This window comes from Cheilinus undulatus, linkage group 11, assembly GCF_018320785.1.
Source record: "Cheilinus undulatus linkage group 11, ASM1832078v1, whole genome shotgun sequence".
Lineage (NCBI taxonomy): Eukaryota > Metazoa > Chordata > Actinopteri > Labriformes > Labridae > Cheilinus > Cheilinus undulatus.
Window position 1 is genome coordinate 16833526 of NC_054875.1, and position 7012 is coordinate 16840537.

Genomic DNA, 7012 nt, shown 5'->3' on the forward strand with positions numbered 1-7012 from the left:
CTAAGATTAAATTTTAATGTATTACCAATTTTTTTAATGTGGCTTTTAAAACAAAGATTTGAGTCCAGTAATAGACCTAAATATTTAGTCTCATTTACTTTTTTAATTTTTTGTCCATTTACTACAATTTCTGGAATTTGTTGGGGTTTACGTTTATTTGAGAAAAACATTGAGACAGTTTTATCAATATTTAGGGTGAGGCAGCCATTTTGCAACTTTATGCAATTCTTTTGTCAGTTTGTCAGTAACCTCTAATTCATTTTTCCCACAGGTAAAGATCACTGTGTCATCGGCATACATGATTACATCGACTTCAGTGCATACACTCAGGTCATTTATATAGATGCTAAAAAGCAGGGGTCCAAGAATGGACCCCTGAGGCACTCCCATAGAGATGGCTTTAAACGGGGATAGTGTGTTGTTCATCCGGACACACTGATGTCGGTTACTCAGATAAGTTCTTATCCAGTTATGGCAGTGCTTGGAAAGGTTATAGTCATTTAACTTGTTGTACAATATCTGGTGATTGACGGTGTTGAAGGCTTTACGTAGATTTTACACTCAGCACTTAGTCCAAAGTAAAAAATTCTATGGTAATATTGTCTTTTTTTGGTTTACAGTAGCAGATATCACAGTAAAAGGTATGAAGAAAAACATACATTTTTATGAAGTATTCAAACAGTTGAAAAAAATGTGTACACACACTCACAATTTTAAATCACGGAGTATGGCTTTCATTTTACTGCTATAATATTTCATTAAATTCAATTTAATGAAATCATTTGTGCTTTTTATTTTGAAAAGTCTGATATTCCTCATCTACTTGTCCTTACATGGCAGACTTGCCTCCAGCAATATGGCAGCAACGTTGACAACCTCCCTGATTTTAGAAAAACATAAATAATTAAAGTTTTGTTACATAACAGTTTTGCATAAGAAAGATAACCGACCTCAAAGTGTATACTGAACTTAGAGTATGCCTTCTTCCCAGCTGTTCTTGCTTCCTGGCACGCCAGACAGACTGTATGATATCCACTGCATGGATATACTTACCATTCATCTAGAAAATCTCCCATACAAAGCATTTGGGAAGGGCAGGACTTTTTGAAATGTTGTCAGAAGGTGATTGGATGAGCGTTCCGACTGTCACATTCAAGATCCAAGCAGCAACGAGAGGAAGTTGACATGCAGCACTAACTTGAGTTGTATACCCTATTGCTGCCAAAGTTCATGAACAGTGGTGCTTGTCAGTGGCTAAAATTCAAGCTGAAGCCAATTGAGAGATGTGCAAAAACATTTTCTCTGTCAAGAGAAGCTGTCGGTGTGGCCCTTTGCTCTCATTTAATAAAGAAATGTGGTCAAGGTCTGACTAAACTGCTGCTTTTCTACAGCTACAGCTGTGCTAAATGCTACACCAGTGGCAGCCATTGCTATCAGCTTTGCGTACAATTTCTCCTCAAATGATGCTGATTAGTCAGAACTGTTTTAGGGTCTGGTAAAAACATTGTAGATTGTGTGTGTTGAAATGTGTTGATACTGACTCTGATCGCCCTCGCTCCTCTCAGCCTGGGGTTGTTAAACATCAGGACCTGTGAAGAACTGTTAGCGCTCTACATACCTAAAACTTCTGCACAGCACTGTATATATATTGAATAAAAAAATTTTTTTTTTTTATTTTGAATAAATTGGAGCTTATGAACTCACCAGGAAGCTGCCATTTTTTGGTCCGAACAGGTAGTGTGACGCCATTTGGCCAGAGCACACAGCCGCAGTAACCAGCTGTGTCAGACTGACAGCATGTTTTGCTGCTTGCAGCTGCTGTGCATATCTGCTCCAACACACCGTCAAAGCTTTCATAATCATACCAAGCACAAGTTTGCTGCATGTTGGCTGTGTCTCCCTGCTGTCAAAGCCCTGTGGTTCCTCATAAGTTTTACCATCATAAACCTCCCTACAAGTGACTTGATTCAGTGTACAGTGGAGCTGTGCTGGGATCTTTTCAACATTTTTTAAATCTAAATTTTATTTTATTGCACATATTGAACAAAGAAAAGGAAAAAATAATACAGAATAAAACAAGAAACACAATACATGCAGAGCATGATAAGTCAGATAGTGAATAAATGTGCAGGAGAAGCCAAAGAAACCTGAGTGGCCTTATTGAGTGGCTCTCCTAAATGAAAAAATGAAAAGCATTATGTACAAATGAAGGGAGTTTCTCCAAAGAAACACTAAAGTGGGCTTTTACTTTCTCCGGAGGTGTTTCTGTACTGTGTCTATCTTTACCTGTGGGGTTATGTACGGTGTGGAAACAGAAAGCTTCACAAATAGCACAAGTCTAGATAACCACTTTATTAAACAGATGCATTTTACCTACGTAGATGTACTTGTTTGCTACAACAAGGTAAATATGGCTCTGTATTTATCATTTTCCTGTCTGATAACTGCTCACGGTATGCTGAATAAATAAAACAGAACTCAAAACTTTAAATTCTCTGTGCGTTAGACGTGTGAGATGCAGTCTCACTATGAAACATCCGATTAAATCGAGCACAGTGAAGAGCGCTCTGGCCAAGTGACGTCACACTACCAGTGCATACTAAAACATGGTGGCTGCCTGGTGAGTTTATCAGATTGAATTTACTCAAAATGCAAATATCTAGTTAAGTTTTTTTGTTCAGTACGTTGAATTTGTCTGATCATACAGGGTTCCTTTTCAGGCTTTCATGTCGAATACACAGCAACACAAACATTAATGCCATACGGACAAATTAAAATGTTGGTGGTGTGGACATGAGGCTTCTATCTGCAGTGGAGAAAAAGATTCAACACAGACCTGAACTTTTCTCCTCCTGCTTTAACGCTCCTCTCTGATCATGGCACATTCAAGCATCAATGCTGCCTGTATGGAAATACCGTCTATCTCTCTCTTTGTATCCCAATAGTTGGTTGCAGATTGTTAGTATATAATTTAATTACGATTCCCTGGATATATATTTTATCACCAAATTGATTAAACCTATGAGCTCAATATTAAAACATTAAAACATTTGATAGGTGTCACATTGCAGGTCATATTAAAGATTTACTGAATATTGATCATTTACAGATCATACACATCATAAAAACTCTTAAATCCTGTTAACTGATCATCAGGAGTGAGAAACTGGGGCACAGGAGTCAATAAATTGAGAACTTCTACAGGAGTTAAAAGACCTCAGCTGAAGAGAGTAAAAGTGTAACCTTATCTGTTCTTTTTATTTTATTCAGTAATGAGAGTTAAAACAGCTGAAGGAATCTTTCCCAAATGTTAACTTAAAGCAGCACATTCCTCTAATCTATATTTTAACAAACAATTAAAAATTAGTAATTTAACATTAAATTGATTTCCATCTTTCCTTTTTGATTTCAAAATATGGTGCTTTAAAGAAAGAAAGTGGTAAAAAAAAAGATCTGGAAATCAAACAGGAAGGAGTTGGATCCCCTGTTTCAGACCAAAAACAAGAACATTAAAACTCTGACATCTCTAACAGTAAAGTGTTATTTTTCTGTAATGTGCTGTTTGATTTGTGCAGGGAGATGTCCTTTAGGACACCTTATTGTGATCAGATTGATTAAATAAAGAATGTGTTTCCTATCAACGTGGATGTTCTAGATTTCTTTTTATATGCAAAGCAAAATGTGTCAGTTTGTGTTTTCTCCTGGTGGATGTTTGAAAGTTGGAATTATTTTAACCTCATCCATTTCATAGCATGCCAGAAATGACTTGAACTAGCTTTACTGAGAATGGCTTGTAATTTTCAAAAACCACTGTCCACTGAGGAATCAGTGGTTTGTTTTTTGTTCTAAATCGTAAAACATCAATGATCCAGTTCATTCTTTTCATAGGGCGGCCTCCAAAATGTCAGCAGCCCCAGGGTCCTAAGTGACAACTATGCCCACCTTATATTGTTGCTTGACAAACTGGATCGTGACTTGATCTCATCTTTTTTCCCCACTTTGTGAACTGTGTCCACCTCCTACTCCATCTTTGTTGCCCACATTGGAGCAATCTTTCTGAGCAGGTTAATCACCTCTTGTATTTTCATTTATCTTTCTTTCATGCCTTTAACTTTCAGGTTCCACTGCCTGCTGTACCTTTCCCTGTACCCTGCTCTTTCTTTTGGGAAAGTATTTCCTTTTTCCAGTCTCACAACCTCTTCTTCCAGCTCAGACACTCTACCCTTGCATTTTTTAACTGCTGCTGCATTGAAGTCCAGCTGCTGTAGCCAGGCTGCAAATTATGGTGTTGGTTCTTGTCTTGGTTCTATGTCTTCAAGCTTTCTTTCTTGTCATATCTGATGGCTAGAGTTTGTACAGCGACATTATGGATTCAAAAAAAGATTCCTTTAGGTCTTTCCCACTTCCTCACATGACGACCTTTTGTTGGAGTGTTAAAGGAGAATCATCAAGTTCTTCAATGTTTTGTTTGTCGATCCGGTGCTAGTGAATTCCATGGCATAGTCGTGTCGAACAAATTTTCAGATGCAGCTTCTTTACTAGTTGCTCTTAGCTTTGTTATTTGTCAGCATTTTTGGCTATTTTTAAGTTGTATTTTATCAATTTTATTACTTCACAAAACAAATAAAAGGGAAAAACAAACCTTAAATAGGACTTTTGAGAAACTTAGTGTGCAATCTGAAAAGTCTATTCACTCAGTCCATCATCTTACCCCCACTCAGGAAAATTAAGTGCTGGTTATTTACCAAATCAAGTGTACAGAATAAGGTTGTAATAGATCTGAATGTTTTTTATTGGTTTATTTTATTTTTAATTTATTTTAAATTAATTTTGTACTGCTGGTTTTCTTAGCTTAGTGATACTTTTATTTTGCAAAAATACTTCATCTGAGTTTTTACTGGTATAAATGTTAGTTGTAGTTTTCTTTATTATAGGATACTTGTTAGCAGCAAAACCCAAAAAGGCAAGAAAAAGCAAACAACACACCATTTCAAAAATATATTCAAATAGACTACTCTTCTCTTTTTATTTAATTTATTCAAATTTGATATTGGATACAACGCATGGCCTAAAATTACCATATTGTGAAGCCTTCTCAGGTCAAATCAGGTCATTTTACACTCCCCAGGCGTAGGTGTATGTCAGCCAGTATGATGCTGTCAGAAACTATAACTAAAGATATTTTAACTCCACAGACACAATAGCGTTTTAGTTTTCATGTTTATGCAAAGCCTCATTTTAATTTTAATTTCAGTTAAATAAAAATATTTTTTTTAAATTTTAGGTTTAATTCTTTTTTTTTTACTTTTAGTTAACTAGAGCAGTTATCACACGGTGTGGCAAGATTATATGTGCTATGGGAAATTGCAAAAACAACATGTTGATACAAAAAAATATACAACCAGAGATTAGGAATGCACAGTATAATTTGCATATTGTCAGTGTTGGCGGATATTAGCTTAAAAAGCAACTTATCAATAAAAGCAGATATAAAAAATTGTATTCACAACGGATGTATCGTCTGTCAATATCAGCCAATATTTGTGGTTTATATTGGCCTATATCTTATAAAAATATCAGCCAACATCAGCTTTAAATTCTGGCCTATATTGACTGTTAGTATAGTGCAATATCAACTGAAAATAATAGAATAAAAAGGGGTATAAATATTGGCCCATATTGGCTGTCAAAATTGGCCAATTTTAGCCATAAATGTCAGCTTATATTATCCTTGAATATCAGCCTATATCAGCAGTAAAAAATGTTTTATTGGCTGTAAATATCAGCCTATATCAGTTATCAATATTGGCCTATAATGGCTTAACTATTGGCCTACAACTGCTTAAAATATTGTTTTTTTCTTGGTCCAAGTAAGTGAAATTTCATTCAGGACCAACAGACCTACATCAGCCGAAGTAGGGGGACAGAAGCTTTACATCTTAACTATATATATTATATTGGTATTGGCTAAAATGAATCTTTAAGATATTGGCATATTGGATATCGGCAAAAATCATATATCGTGCATCCCTAATAAAGATACAGTGACACATATTGAAGTGGCTGTTTTGCTTGTATATGAATATGGTGGGTCATGAGATTTTGGCTTGATCTTAGGTGTGCCTTGGAAAAAACAGTTTAAAAATCACTAGAGTAACCTTGGCACAGAAAACTCTCTATTCACTCCATGATTCAAGTAGAAAAAAGTTTGCATTTACAGCTGGGTGATGTGGTTGGACAAGGCCTTGATTGGTTAAAAGGTCCGCTCTCGTGTTGTTCTCTCAGTACCTATTGGCCAACAGGAGCTGACTCTTTGGCCATGCTGTCAAAATGCATAAAGAAATGCTAAAAGCTGTAATCGGCAATTTAAGGGGCACTGTCAGATGACCATAAGTGAAATGTGTACTATGCACTATGAGTTCTTCTGTCATCTGTAAATGGATTGCAAATATATATATATATATATATATATATATATATATAAAGGGAGAAAAAATATAGAGTGAAAATTATCACTATTGAATACCATTATTACATAATGAAAAACCTGACATCCATAATGTCTATGCCCATAATAAAAATAAAAGTAAATCATATTTTTGTGTTTTTGACAGAGTTCATAGAAATCAAGATATGGCGACGAAAAAGTCATAATTTGGAAAAAATACTGAATTAAAAATGTGTTCCTTCACACAACTGCTAGTTAAAATTACTGTAGTAAATCAAAGGTGCAAAGCCATATCAGAAACACATTGGGTCCCTTTTTCTATGCGTGTGTGTGGGCGCATGTGTATGTGCGACACTAAGCAGATCTATTATGGATTAGGTGTAAATGAACTGTATATCAAAAAGTACTATGTCAACAAGACTTGAAGAAAATACACAACACAGAAATCTTTTTATATGGTGCAAAAGGTGTAAACCTAAACACCTCTCCTCCACTAACTAAACTGATGAGCCCTTTGATTGGACAAAACAAGGATCTTGACCTGACAACAGTATTCTGATTAAA